Raw genomic sequence first — 16,172 nt, forward strand, 5'->3', positions numbered from 1 at the left:
TGTCAGTGTCTGGTTTGATCCAAAACTTTCCTTTGAGAATCAAATCAGGAAGGTAGCTGGAAAATGCTTTGGGACTCTTAAAGTCCTAAGAAAAACCCTTGACCTACTACCTCTCACTTCCAGAAAAACTCTTGTACATGCTCTACTTACATCTCAGATTGACTACGGCAATCTACTTTATCTAAAAGCTGCTAATAAATGTCTCAATAAACTTCAACGCATCCAGAATGCGGCTGCCCAATTGGTTCTGAATCTTCCCAGAAGATCATCCTCCCCTAGAGCTCTTGACACCCTCGATTGGCTGCCAGTGGAAAAAAGGATCATCTAATAAAGCTATGTGCTATTGACACAGAATTCTGTGGAGGAGAAGTCTAAGCTTTCTCCACCCCATGTTAACCCCTTACATTCCAGTACGTAAAGTGAGGTCGACGGGAGCCCACCTGGTCAAAGTGCCCAAATTCCAAAGGACCAGGATGGGAGCGCAATTCTTTGGCTATCTGGCAGCTAAAAAGTGGAACACCTTACCGCTGACCCTGAGAGCTGAACCCACTAAGAGCATCTTTCATAAAGATAAAAAAACCTGGTTATTTTACCCCTAATCCAAGATTCTCCTTTTGCCTTCCTATACATCCTCCTCCCACCTTAGGTGCTATCTCTGCTCTCCTTCGGGGGGTCTGGATCCTAGTTTTGGGAAACACTGTTGGGTGTAACCAGGTGCTTTACAAATTGATTTATTTAATATTATTACAAAGCCCTTCACAATGCAGGATCTGCATACCTCAACCACCGCCTCTCCTTCTACACTCTCCATCCCACATATCCGCAAGACCACTTCTGGAGGAAAATCCTTCTCCTACCTTGCTGCAAAGACTTGGAACTTCTTGCTTCTGCACCTAAGGCAATCACCATCACAACCACAATTTCGGAAGGATCTCAATACCTGGCTCTTCGACTGAACCTCTGATTTAACCCCCCAATCACCTTGAGCCCCTAATGGATGAGTAGTCATGCTTACCAGAAACTTAATTGATTGATTGATTGATTGAACAAATTTAGTTCAGGTTGCATATCAAATCAATCAGCAGCATTGATAAAAGAATACTGGCAAAACAAAAATGTTTAAAAGTCATTCCACTTTTCTGATGGCTAGTATAGCCATCACATACATCAAATGAACCTTCTGTGATTACTTCAAAATATTACTGCCTTCAACATCTTATGCCTTGACTTCTCCAACTCCTCATCTCAGCATAGGCCTTACACTGATTCGCTTCTAACTCCACTTCATCCCTTTTCCTCTTACCTCCCTTTCCTTCGATCACCGTCTTCCTTTGTCTTATGCATTTCAAACCCTTAAACATAACAAATAAACTAATCAAGCAAATGCCAATAATCAAAATAGGCCTCAATATAGCGCCTGGAAGTCCACTAGCCAGATTACTAAATCAACTGCCTACAGCAGCAAATCCATTTCCAACTACTTCCCAAGCACCAATCTCTTCTAATCCCTTCAAATTCATCCTGTAATAGTCTTCACAAATCCCCTTCTCTCCTACTCTTATCAGAAATAAATGTACAAAATTGGTTTCCTTATCACACAATTAAATTAGTTTATGCACAGTGGTCTTCGTGAGTCACCCATAGACCTACTAACCTTCTTCAATAATAACACCCTTACTCTTCTACTGGACTCTCGTCCCTAAGGAATCTTCATAATTCAATAAATGCAAAGTTCAAAGTTTAATTCAACTGTTTAAGTTCATAGACACAGACACAGTTGTTGTAATGACGATCAAGCTAAGAAATCAAATGCTGTTATGTGTGGGCACAATTCATGTAGGAGCCGTTGGCACAGTTCCAAGCTTACTTACATCATCGGTAATCAGATCAAGTTCACTGTTAATGTAGTAAGTCCACTCAGGGGCTGAGTACCTCCTTCACAGCACTCTCACTCTTTCCAATCTACTTAGAAGTGGTTGTTAGTCTTCGCTGTCATTCAATCCACTTAACTCTGTTTCTTCAATGGCAGCTTGTGGAATCATTTTAATGGACAAATGTGGTCTTACCCTCTTGAACCCTTGGTCACTCCTCTCTCTGCTGATCACTTTTGATCCATTACGTGGCCCTTCACCGCGATCTGTATCATTAACCACCTGCGCATGAGGATGAGTCACTGGGATTTTGCCTGATACACTCGCCACATATTCAGAACTTACTTCAACTTGGCTCTGCGTCACTTCTGGAACTTGAACCACGGGTTGCCTCCGAGGTTCCTGGGTGTCTTATTCAACCTTCCTCTGCTACTCCAAGGTTGGGGGTTGAGATTTAGCAGAGGGTGTTACCACCTCTTCATCTGGATTTCTCACTCATTGAGTATAAGAGGCATGTTTCCAGTTTGACAATCCACCACACTTAACAACTTTGTTGGTCGCCAAAGTGACCTGCTAAGGACCCTTCCAATAGGTCTCCAGACATGACTTTTGGACATGTTTCTTGACCACGACTGAGTCCCCTGGACCAAGATCGTCGCACTGTCCTTGTTGAGGACGTGCAGTGAAGGCTTAAACCCAGTGAGAAAGCGAACACAATATATCAGCCAGTCCTCTGCAGTTGTTGAAATTCATATCATCTGTGATAATCACAAGCAAACTAGCAGGCACAGCAGGCAGTCTCGTAGACCAATAACAGAATCACTAGGTAACTTAAGAGTCTCCAAATGCCTCCTCAGAATCTGGTTAAAAATTAAAAGACTTTCAGTATACCCCACAGAAACTAAGCATCATGCCAACATTCTATTTTAGAACCGAAAGGGAAAAGGGATGAAAAGAATATTTGACACAGATTAATAACTGTAACCCACATAACTTCACAGGGTATCTTAAATAATATCACGGCAGGATTCGGTGTATCAGTGACAAAATATTGAAAACATAAATATCGTGTGGACAGAATATCGTGTCAAAAATATTAAGAACCAAAATATCGAGAAGGTAAGTGCAAATAGTTAAAAATAGATTTACTATTCTCAACTTCACATCGATGCACCTTGTACCTTGAAGATATATATATATCGGCAAGGTACATATATGTGGAGTTTTATATTGTAAAACTTTATTTACCTGTAGAAACTTACCTTGACAATATTTTAATCCTCGATATCTTTGACACAATAGTTTATCCCATGATATTTGTGCTTTCAATATTCTGTCTAAATACCGGATTCAGTACCTCGGGGCAACATGTAACAATGATATTGTTATTCTTTTGCCAGTCCTGCACAATATGGTACTCGCTGCTCAGTTTCTGAAGACCCATAATAGGGAAATTGCATGGACTCCACAAAATCTCCTTCAATATTCCTTGCTGTATCACAAATCCCATTTATGGGGTGATCCCAGCTATTGTTTCTGGTGTAAGAGTATACTGTGGCATTTGGGGATAATCAGCATTAGAGTTAGCAGTCATTCACACAGATTCTATACCTTTGATAAGTCCGATGTCTTTACCTGAGAAATTTCAGACTTCAGGCTTCACAGTATCCCTTAAATCAGTTAGTAAGTCTTCCTTGGTCATTAAAGGAAACATCCATGCAGCTGTTCCTTGCTTAGTTATATAAAAATCAACATCTTCATTGTGTGTTTCAAACTCAACACTGCCCAGTGTACAATATATGGTGCAATTTCACTTGCTAAATAAATCATGCTCTATCAAACTGACTGGAGTAGAATCATATATCACAAATTGATGATTTTTCTCAAAGGAACCAATTTTAACCGGGACCTTCTTTGATACATGGTTAATGATCTGATTATTTGGAACACCTACAACTTTGATCTGTTTACCCAAGAGGGCTAATTTTGTGAACTTCAGCTGTTCTCAAAGTGGAAAGGTAGCACCAGTGTCAATCAAAAAGGACACTGGCTAGCCATTCACCTCACCTTCAACGAATGAAGCAATCTGGTCCTCTTCCAAGATTGCACCAAATACGCAATCTTCCTCCCAAGTAAGGCACTGTTATCAAAAACTGGAAACTGTTGAAAGGTAGATTGATTTGGAAAAGGGTTCTGACTCACTTTCGCTACCTGGTTCATTGATGCTTGTGAAACCTGCATCACTGGACTTGAGGAAAGTTAGTATTCTGAGGTCTCTGCATTTTCATATTTTGCATAAAATTCACATTCTGCATTTGAACATCTATTGGGATTAGGTCGGCATTCCCACTTCCAATGGCCCAATTTATTGCAGTGATGACACAGATATGGCTGCTTCAACATCTCCACATCTGTCCCTGTACTTGGATCAATTGAAACACCACGACCTCTACCTTCTGGAACACCACTTTAGTGTAGTTCCTATAGCACCCCTGCAGGACCTGCACTTTTGGATAACATACCCTGTGGCCTGGTGGCAGACTGATTCTGAGCACCCCCACCGAGTATGTTAGCCTGTTTGCATTAGCTAGCTCACAGTGCCACTGGAATCTCCTTTTTATCAGAGAGATTAGTTTTTGGCTACCTCAGAACACGCAACCCTGATTCCTCAGACTCGTGGAAACAATGTACTACTTTTCGCTCAGTCACTCGTGCTTGCTCATTTGGTCTCTGAGAGTTACACAGAAGAAACAGTTGAGTGTGTTTACAATAAGAATTTATTGCACAGTTGTTCTTCTAGTGTAAAATATATGTGCTGCGACAGCTGTTAAACAGTAGCAGAGATATATGATCAGCAGTACAGTGAATTTAAAAGGTTAGTACAGTTCTACCATTTTGAAATAGTCATGAACATATACATGAATATAGAATGCATTTATAAAATAAAGCGCATACTCCTACGATACCTGTCTAGAAGTACCTAGGTGTACCTAGCAATGTGAGTAGGTGCGAAAGAAGCCAAGAATCCCGCTAGGATTTAGTCAAACCCCATTACCTGAATAATGAGAGTGTGGGACCCCATCCTGGTCTCGAGTTGGACACCCCGCAAGAGATGGTTAGACCACTGTCAGCTGGAGCAACTGCATGCAGGAGCCTCAGCGTCTCTGGTCAGTGCGTCAGTCTGGAAGTCTCGGTTCCCTCTAACTACTGATAGCAAGAGGTGCTGTATTTATACAGAAAACGATAGAGTCCCTTTGTCCCTTGTGTCTTGTGTTAGCCATTGTTGGGTATGAGGATGACATATGAGATGAACCTTGTGCGTAGATAGTAGGAAGGTGGTGTATAGCCCCTGCCTGGTTTCCAAGTAGCCTCGTGAATTATTCATACGTGCAGTGTCAGTCTAAGGATGAAATTATAGAGCACTATTGTTCGGGAAAAACCCTCCTTCTGCACCCAGGCCTAGAACTAGGTAAAAGGTTCAGTCCAAAAAAGGCATTCAATCCTTATAAGGCGTTTTGTCCTTAAATGGCTTGTTAGTGTGTAATGTAGGGGAAAGGGTATGATGAGCCCTGGGCCTATATTAGGGTACCTATATGAAACATAACACCAACTCCTCCTAATACTCAACAATAATAATATGCAAGTGAGATACTCATTTTACTGGGTGTCAGCGCATAAAATTATCAATGAGCCATTAGAAATGTTTCTAAAAAACGTAAAAAATAGTTTAAAAACAGTTTAAAAACGGGGAGAATAAAAACAAATTCTCAGAAATATTAGAATTGTTCCACAAATCACAGTCCTAAATGAGTTCGATCATACATGTTGAACTACTATAAGCGCCCTTAGAAGGCCATGCTTTTTTAGTTGAAAGTGTCAATTTTAGGAAGTGTTCCAAATTTAGCAGTGTTTGTGAAATGTAATTGGAAAATCCGAATTCTTTCCCAGCACACGTAGAGCCATAGTCAGATTAAATGTCCTGGTTGGGAGACGCAACATCATTGCTGCTTGCTGCCGCAGGGGACGGACCTTGTAACATCTTACAGCGCACGTCAATGGAGCATAGATGAAATTCAGTGCAGCCAACAGCTGGTGGAGAGGCAGCCAGTGCTGTGGTCTATACCTCGGTGCTAATGGTGGAGCTGAAGCTCAACCCTGTTGTAAAAGGCACCTGTGGGTTCTCGAGGAATGCATTTGTCAAGATGGGAATACGCTGGGGACATTGCAGAGTATAGGACCTCAAGGGCTCCAGCCTCGCGTTTAAGTCCACAGGCGTTTCGGTCGCCAGTGTCAGACACAGGTCCAACATGCATTCTTCAATGCAAAACAGGCATCGAAGAACAGGTAAGATGCAGTCCATCCAGACGGGTCTGAATGATAGGAACCAAGAAGCACTTAGTTCTCGAAGGCAAGGAGTGCCTAGATGTTGTACCATGTGCTCACAGTAATTTGTCTCCAGGAGAGATTTTGCCATCTCATTGGTGATTGGGCCATCCATTGCGTAGCAGGTAAACAACAATCAGGATTCCAGCTATTGAGAGCAGGATCAGAGGTGGACCTCCAAAAATGATACCAAATACGGGGTGTATAAAGTTTGGAATAACTACAAAGATTGTCTGAAAGGTGCTAAGAAATCCTGACGCTATGGTCTTAAATAGGTGAACAATACCACTCGTATCTGACATTAAAGATACGACCCACCATTTCTGCCAAAATGAATGGGGCAGTTTGTACGTATAAGCACCTGTATCTCAGTCGAGGTCCTTACTATTTGACGTTCAAAGGTTTCTCGAGCGGTGGGTTAAGGGTACAGTTTGCTGTAAAAGCATGGCTTTCAGTCTGCTCAAAGTATCAAACTGTACAAAAGAAACATTCAGCGAAGGCCATAGCGGCACCTCCGTGACTGTATTTGTCGGAGGAAACAACACTTGCCTACAGCAAGTAACCTTGGAGTTCACAGTGACCAGATAGGCAATGCCCGGAAGCATACCACAGCAACCTTGATCGTTCAGCATCAAGTAACTCCGATTCGAGAGTAGCTCGAACACTAGTGTAATCACGGCAGCTGGATTCCTTTCATGTGACAGGACAAATTTGCTACTGATCCATTACAAGATCCGTGCAATGAAATGTCCTGGCAAATGAACTGCTCAAAGCGCTCTTGCAGTTTGTACCACTAAGAAACACTTCTCGATCCTCACTCCGGCATCGAAATCAATATGGTAAATCCCAGGATTCCTTAATGTAATCTTTACCCAATTTTTCATATTTGCCTGCCTGCCTATGCTCAAGGCAATACTGAAACTGAAAGGTTGTGACCAAGAGAATGATATGGCCATGGATTAGCCATTCTGTTGATGGTAATTCCGCCACTGTAAATTGTAGCCTTTCCAGTTTTTCAATACGTAGCATTGTATATTTAGCTCCTCTTTGTGCCATTTCTATCTGTTTATCTGTTAGATTGTATTCAGAAAACAGAGCCGTACTGTTTATAAAACGCCAAGGCACAAAGCCTGCACGCAAAGATTGCAGTGTCCAGCTCAATAACATGATAGAATGTAATTGAGATTGCCCGTGTTGTAGTAGGGACAAATCCTGTTCTAGGATGTCTATCGCTGAAGACACAATGTTGCCTAAAGAATATATTCTGGAGGACAAAGTTGTTACCCCATTGTCTACCACAGCTAAAGATTTTTCTAAGTTAATACGGTCTAATTACCGTATTCTCTCTGCGCCTCTTGTTGGGATATTTTCCAGATTTCGTTATAGGCTGAGTAAATGCCAGCATATATGAAAAGTTTCTGACGTTGTTTTCTGGGTCCTAGTAAAAAGTCCCTAAGATCCATGTCATGTGAGAATAAATATAAGTGTTGTTTCACTTCTGTGAGTGTTGAGGTTTCTAGCCAATCAAGGCACAACTTTCCAACACTATAAGATGTCACTACCCCCGGGTGTTCTCTCTGTACATAATGTGGGTCTGGCCTATGGATGCTGAGTCCCTCAGTGATGTTCAGGAATCTCTTATGACATATGTTCATGTCTAAGGGCCAAACCACCCACTCCTTCCAATTTGGGTCTGTCCTATTGTACTGTATGTTGTCATCTTCTGTTGCCCCTTCTTTTGTAGTCGAATTCTGCCACCCCCATGTGTTGGTGTTGGAAACCGAGGTGTGTTCAGGTCCTTGTTCTTGGCTAGTCCAAGACAGGATGTCAGTTGCACATTGTCATTCAAAAAGATCATCTGCTCTGGAATGAGGCAAGCTCTAAACAGCGCTTCTGTTCCCTGGACTTGCCAGTCCCTAGATCCCCAGACTGATTTTAAGTCTATTGTATCTTTCCATAGGTTAAACCCTTGTTCAGTTGGGTAAGAAAGGAAGCAGAGTAAATTTGTTTGGTGTTTGTCAACATAATTTTCAGGGCTGATGTTGGTGCAACCTTATAATAATATGAGGCTGGATCTGAGGTGTTAAACCCTGAAAAATATGAACATTTCTGTGCAAACGTTTGCGAACTACTTTTTGGTGGTGTAGGACAATGTTTCCATTGATGGTATTCAAATACATTTCTAGGTGAAATAGATTTGTGCAGGAACTGAAGACCATAATGTTGGTAACAGTGCAATGTGTCATAATCTGAAGAACATTCTAACATTTCATTGTTCGAAAATGCAGCGGTTTTCTCTAAATCAGACAACATATTATTAACTGTTTCAGTGTACCAATCATCAGAAAATGTACTGGAGGTAATGATATCACTTAATGAAATTTTAAGTATATGATTAATTTTTTTAAGTTCGGTCGGGCCGAATATATTAAAATCAACCTTGTCCCACACTATACCATCCGATAATGGAACTGCTGTAATGTTCACTGATGACAAGTCTCTTTGCTAATGATGTGATGATGGATGTGGCTTCAGTAGTATGTTGACCTTTTGGGCTGAGGAGCTTTGTTGAAGATAGCGTCTATTAATAAACGTACTAAAAGTTATTACTAAACCTAGCCAGAAAAGGGGAACAAGTTTGATTGCATTGTTGCATAGTCCTTCATTTCATATAGGAGACTCTTCAAGCGTGATGAGTCTTTCTGTTCGAACTTCTTGGATTGTAGCGAGAGGAGGGCGTCTGCTACTTTGGAGTCCACGAGGCCTACTGCTTAGTATCAGCCACACAGTGTGGTTTGATTAAGTTTATTGAGACAAACCGTTTCTCCTTTTTCCCGGCAAGAGGCGGCAAAAGTACAGTTCTTGTTCCTTGTACTGCAAGGACTGGTACAGGTGTTCTGTATGACAGTCCAAATTCCTTTTTGGCCGCAATTTTCTCTCTGACCAGATCCCCGACTTTTGGGATCCAGTCAGGTCTTGCCGTGTCTGCCTTGACTTCCCCAGTGGCGGTCTGCTTTAGTCAGACATTGCTTTGCTTTGTCCTGGATTCATTAAGATCCTGAAAAACAGCCAAACGATCATGGAAATCAAATGGTTTGTCATCCGCCACTGCGCCTTCACAATCAAGATCAGGCACCCACATTTGTGTCCCAAAGAGGACTTCATACGGAGTGACACCCCTTAGAGAGATTCTTGGCTGGTTGTTTAACGCCCGCTGTACCCCATAAAGGTGTTTGACACAACTGATTGCTTTAATTCCTGTTTTTTCCTCTCCACAACCAAATTTTCTCAGAATGGTATGGAGAGGAGTACCGCAATGCTGCACCCATTCCTTCCATGGCCTCTTGGTAAGCCTGAAAGCTAAATGCAGGGCCGCGGTCAGAATGTAATGTGTTAACTGCGAATGTGCCGATAAAGACTCACAAATCTTTGATAACAGTTCGAGCGTCAGCCGAGCTCTGAGGCCAAACCCATAGAAATCTCAAGCAGGAATCCACTGCAACCATGGTACATTTCTAAGCCCCATCCATTTGTAAGGAGCCGCAGTGGTCCAAGTGCACACATGCGAGAGGTTTGTCTGATTTGAAAAATGGTGTCTGCGTGGGTCTTGCTACAGTGGAGCCTTTCATCTGCTGGCAGATGTCGCAATTCAAGACATAGCCTTTAGTTTGCTCAGTTAACCCTGGCCACCAATAGTGCTATTTCAGTAAAGAAATAGTGGCTGTAACCCCTGTGTGCGCAGAGCCCAAACCCTTGTGTGCAGCTAGTATTAAACCTTGCATACTATCCATATTTGGTATTACCCTATCCCCCACTCCAGGAATCTGAGCATATGGAATGTTTTGTGCATCTAACTTGTAGGTGTATTTGAGTGGAAATCTTTTAGGTACTGCTGTGCTGCCTTTGCATAAAGCAATGACAGCTACCATTATCTCACCGTCTATTCTTGTTTTGGAACGAGTGAGTGCAGCTACGAAAGCCGTGCGAACAGCCCCCTTTGCGGCTTCATCAGGCAATGAATTCCCTTCAACGTGAATGCCATCACGTTGATGACTCAATGTATGGATCACGTGAGTCCATGGTAGCTCGTATTTCAACTCTGCTACCTGTTCCCATAGCATTTTATGCTTAATTGTGCCACCCTTCGCATCTTTAAACCCATTTTGCTCCCAATGGTATAGGTATTCATTATATGACTGAACACAGTAAAACAAATCACACATGATTAGTTTGGGGAATTTGTGATCTGTATTTACAAGTGCCAGTATCAGTGCTTTTAATTCTGCCAACTGTGCTGTGCAGTCTTCTTGCAATTGCATTTTTGTGCAATTTGGATGGAACTTTCCATCCTGAATGCAACCTTTAACGATAGCACACACTGCGCTGTATTGCTGCTTACTTTCTATGGCCGGTTGTGCAGATCCGTCAGTATAAATAATATATTCACACTGATCGAGAGGCAAGATTTAATTTGGTAGAGGATATTCTCGTTCATATTGCAGGAATGCCTGTGTTTTTAAACTTGGATCAAATCTGTATTCAACGTCTGTTGCAGTAAGAGAAATAGCCCATTGTATCCATCTTGAATGTAAGGCTTTCGTATTTGGAATGCTTGCCTTTGTAACTGCTTCTAATGCCGGTACCGGGGTTACGACAATAATGTGTTTCCCCTGAGCCAGTGCTGTTTTTCTTGCTACAGCAGTCTGAACAGCTGTCAGTATTTTTTCTGTTGAAGTGAAACGCATTTCTGCATTTCTGTACAGGTGTGATTTGTATGAGATTGGTACAGTTTCTCCTTCATTGAAGGTTAAGTAAGTGTACCCGCATTTACCCGCAATTATACGGATCACCAAGTGGCGTACATTTACACGTGTTTTGTAAGTGTTTGGAAGCTATCATGTCTTCCTGGAGTGGACGAAGAATATTAGTATGTTATTGTGTCCAATTTCTGGCTGAAAAGTCAGGTTTTATTAAGTCGTAGAAAGGTTTTACCCTTTGTGCGTAATCTAAAATGTATGTTCTTCCGAAATTCAGGAATACCAGTATTGATTGTACATTTTTTTATGATTTTGGATGCTGGAGCAGCGCACACTCTTCTAAAAAGTTTGCTGCTAGACTTTTCTCTTCACTTGACAGCACATATCCCAAAAATAGGACATTGAGGTGGGCTATTTTTGATTTTTTTAAGTTATATTTGTTACCTCAGTGGCAAATCCCATAAAAATTGTGCTTACCCTGGTCAAGTGCCTCACTAAGTCGTCGTCCGTTAGATAAATATCATCCACATAGGACAATGCTTCTTCATCAAATTTTTGAAGTAACTCTGTTACCCTTCCTGAAAATACCCCGGGGCTACTCTGATACCCTTTGGGGAGTCGACAAAATTGTTGCTAGAACCCTAGTGCCGAAAATGTGGTCAGATACCTGCTTTCAGGTGCTACATTTTGGCAGAAAAATCCATTTGAGATATCAAGTGTTGTTTTGTATTTTTTCAGCACAATGTTATTCATTAATGCGGCACTATGTGCATTTTGGACAGCAAATATCTTTGTGCATGAGTTTAAATGTCTGTAATCTAAAACTAGACGATATGTATTGTCGGGTTCATTGGAGAGGTCCATTTTTCAATGACCCCCTGGTATTCAAGTTGATCTAAGGTCTCACTGACCTGTTTTTTTAGCTTCTTGCCTTATTGGGTATTGCCTCGGAGCATTAGGTGAAACTTTTAATGGTATCACGTGGTAGGTTGAGTCCTCACCCCACCCAGCGTGATTTTTGGACAATGCTGGAGCTTGGGCTATTGCCTACTCCCGTGCATATTTATGTTTGAGGTGAAGGGGAAGATGATTGGAAAATACAGGAGAAATTATACTTTCTCCCCTGGGGCACTCCATTACGAATGCTGGCGGACAATCTTGTTCGGCTAACAGGATGTCATAACCAGATGATAAGTTCTTCCAAAAGAGACCTTTTACTTTCCTGGGCTTGTCCCCCTCCATCCGGAGTGTTATTTCATATAACTTATGTGGGACGCTCACCCTTTTGTCTGATGTTTCCACCGTGATGTAATCATTCAAGTCCGCTGTCACCAGAAATTTCTTCAGGTTGTGGTGAGCTATTGTTACTGTCTAGCATCGTCTGAGCCCATTCCCCGTTCAGAAATTGTGTCCTCAGAATTCTGGGCATGTCTTATTTTCAGACCAAGCAACTTTCTTTTTCTTAAATTGAGGTTTTGATTTTGGCTTATCTTCTTTTTTGGAAGTAAATTCTTGAGCACACAGCTTGTATCTGGACTGTGTGCGCTCGTCCTTATGTTCTGACCGTCCTTCTCTCTCAGAGTTTTTCCTTGAGACCTGAAAGGAACGAGAGGAACGTGTATTAGTATCCTGGTACCTGTCAGGTTTCCTAATATTATCCCTATTCCTAAGGTTATACCTCTTTTCAGGGGGCTCCTGTGGAGGAGACCTACCTCAGGACTGAGATCTGTTGTTTTTAAAATGTTGTTGTTTTTTATCATCCCACTTCTTTTTAGAAGAAGTCGGTGTCTGCTTAGAAGTATCCTTTTCGGGATTGCCCATTAGTTGAGGTTTTACAGCTTTTCCCCCCAAACTATCCCTGCCTAAATCTGCATACGCAGTTTCAATTATTTTGGTCAATTCATATTCTTGATATAAAGGACTGAACTCCCTTAGGCGTTGGCGGATTGCCACTGACGCTGCTTCCCCTTTAATATTAGCTAGTATTATGGCTGATACCTGGTCGAAGTTATGTAGTAACTTCATCCCTAGGTTCAGAGCAGGCTCTGCTCCATACTCATTTTGTATTTGTCTTAATACATCTGGTATTACTGCTAATGAAGGAATACCATGAGTTCTGGTATATATGGCAGCAAAGAATGTACTCCAAGAGGTACAATCCTCAAACTGTGGTGTAATCCCCATGGGCAAGCAGATTGTTAACATTCTGTGTTTTTCAAATGGTATTTGGGAATACTGCTTCTAAATGGGTTGTTTTCTGAGCTACCCAGAAAGGAATTTGTTCACGTTTTGTGGGCATTTTACCCATTACCGCGTGTAATGTTTGTGGAGTAATTTTAGTAGCCGTGCTCTGTGTAGAAGCTGCCTTTGGTGTAATTACTGTTGGTTGGACGGCAAGTGTCCTTATGACGAATTGTGTCATGTTTCTGTAAAATTTTATCAACTCTTTGTGTTGAAAAAGCAATTCATCTTGTGGCATTGTGTCAATGTCAGGATGTGGTGCATAGGTCGCTGATATCGGCCATGTTGCTCCTGGTCTTCCTAATGGACGAGTCTTGCTCTTATTCTTGAGTGGGGTAGGGCGCCACTAAACCAGAAAATATGTTCCTGGTAGGTAAGCGGAATTTCAGTCTCCTCAAACGGAGTGTAGACCGCTGGGACTTCTTCATGTATATAATAATGAAAAGTTTTTGTTGTAGCATTTGCTGCAGGGAATGTAACCGATGAATAGAACACCTCTGTTTGGAAATCTTCGCTTGCCTCTATCACGAATATCACTATACCTCCCCTGGGTGTTAAACCATGTTTGAGAAGTTTAAGTATGAGTGAACGTCTGCCATTGGGTGCAATATATATTGCATTGGCATCCTCCTCCTCATCTGACTGATGTACTTGTGCCAGTGGGTCTAATTCTCCTTCTTGGTTAGTCATTGTGTTTAAAACACAGAATAACTGTCCAAGGAAAATAAGATAAGGTGTTTTGCACAATTTTGGGAACTAAATGTCCTTCAAGCTTGATAAACCAACAGCCAATACATAGGATATCTCACCTACTCAGCTGTGGAGGAGTTTGTGCCCACCCACTCCAGACGTCTCTGGTGTTTTGTGAGTATGGGTCTCTGAAAATAAGCACGACTGAATTACTCAGTTTCCACTGTTAAATAAGTACCAAACCAACGTTGGTGGCGTCATGTGGTGTAGTTAATTGTAGTAACCCTGCAGGACCTGCGCTTTTGGATAACGTACTGTGGGCCTGGTGGCAGACTGATTCTGAGCACCCCCACTGAGTATGTTAGCCTGTTTGCATTAGCTAGCTCACAGTGCCACTAGTATCTCCTTTTTATCAGAGAGATTCATTTTTGGAAACCTCAGAACACGACAACCCTGATTCCTCAGACTTGTGGAAACAATGTACTTCTTTTCGCTAAGTCACTCGTGATTGCTCATTTGGTCTCAGAGAGTTACACAGAAGAAACAGTCGAGCGTGTTTACAATAAGATTGTATTGCACAGTTGTTCTTGTAGTGTAAAATATATGTGCTGCAACAACTGTTAAACAGTAGCAGAGATATATGATCAGCAGTACAGTGAATATAAAAGGATAGTACAGGTCTGCAATGTTGTAATAGTCATGAATATATACATGAATATAGAATGCATTTATAAAATAAAGCGCATACTCCTACGATGCCTGTCTAGATGTACCTAAGTGTACCTAGCATGTGAGTATGTGTGAAAGAAGTCAAGAATCCCGCTAGGATTTAGTCAAACCCCATTACCTGAATAATGAGAGAGTGGGACCTTGTCCTGGTCTCGAGTTGGATACCCCGCAAGGGATGGTTAGACCACTGTCAGCTGGAGCGACTGCATGCAGGAGCCTCAGCCTATCTGGTCATTGTGTCGTCCTGGAAGTCTTGGTTCCCTCTGACTACTGATAGCAAGAAGTGCTGTATTTATACAGAAAAAGAGTCCCTTTGTCCCTTGTGTCTTGTGTTAGCCATTGTTGGGTATGAGGATGACGTATGAGATGAACCTTGTGCGTAGATAGTAGGAAGGTGGTGTATAGCCCCTGCCTGGTTTCCAAGTAGCCTCGTGAATTATTCATATGTGCAGTGTCAGTCTAAGGATGAAATCATAGAGCACTATTGTTCGGGAAAAACCCTCCTTCTGCACCCAGGCCTAGAACTAGGTAAAAGGTTCAGTCCATAAACGGCGTTCAATCCTTATAAGGTGTTTTGTCCTTAAAAGGCATGTTAGTGTGTAATGTAGGGGAGGTGATGTAGGTGAAAGGGTATGATGAACCCTGGGCCTATATTAGGGTACCTATATGAAACATAACATCCACTCCTCCTAATACTCAACAATAATAGTATGCAAGTGAGATACTCATTTTACTAGGTGTCAGTGCATAAAATTATCAATGAGACATTTAAAATGTTTCTAAAAAACATAAAAAATTTAGGGGAGTTGATGTAGGTGAAAGGGTATGATGAGCCCTGGGCCTATATTAGGGTACCTATATGAAACATAACGCCACCTCTACCCTGCATCATCTGTCCTCCACCTTGACATCCAGCACCTTGCATTCCGCCAACATTCCCTACATATGGCCTATCCTCATATCCTTTCTGCACAAGCTTGATTTGGGCCAACATGAAATTCTCCTTAAGTCTTTTCTGTTTTATCTCCTGCTCATCACTGCAATGCTTTCCATATCGGAGTAGCTCAATCAAAGACTTGCTTTGCCAGCAAATTACATTCTGCTGAATATACATACTAATCTCTGGATACATTTCAAGAACAAACTGTGACACAAAATTACTCATATCACCCTTTTCTGGGTTCTCAAAAGCAATGTGTTGTCTAAACACCTGCAACAATCGCTCATAGTAAGTACAGACTAACTCTTTGGCCCCTTGAGTAGTTCCGTACATTTTCAACCTATTATCACCTTTTCTGGAATTTTCCCTTCAACAAAATCTATCACCTGATTGTACTTATGCATTACTATAGGGGATGTTGCATTCATCCCAGCTACTCACTGAGGTTCAACATTTGGCCACTGTATCAACACCTTACACTCAGCCCACAAATCACTGGGAACCACTATATCTTAAAGGTATTCAAATCCTCCCACAACACTTTCGAGATTTTCACAAATT

Source organism: Triturus cristatus, chromosome 4_2 (genome assembly GCF_964204655.1).
Source record: "Triturus cristatus chromosome 4_2, aTriCri1.1, whole genome shotgun sequence".
NCBI lineage: Eukaryota > Metazoa > Chordata > Amphibia > Caudata > Salamandridae > Triturus > Triturus cristatus.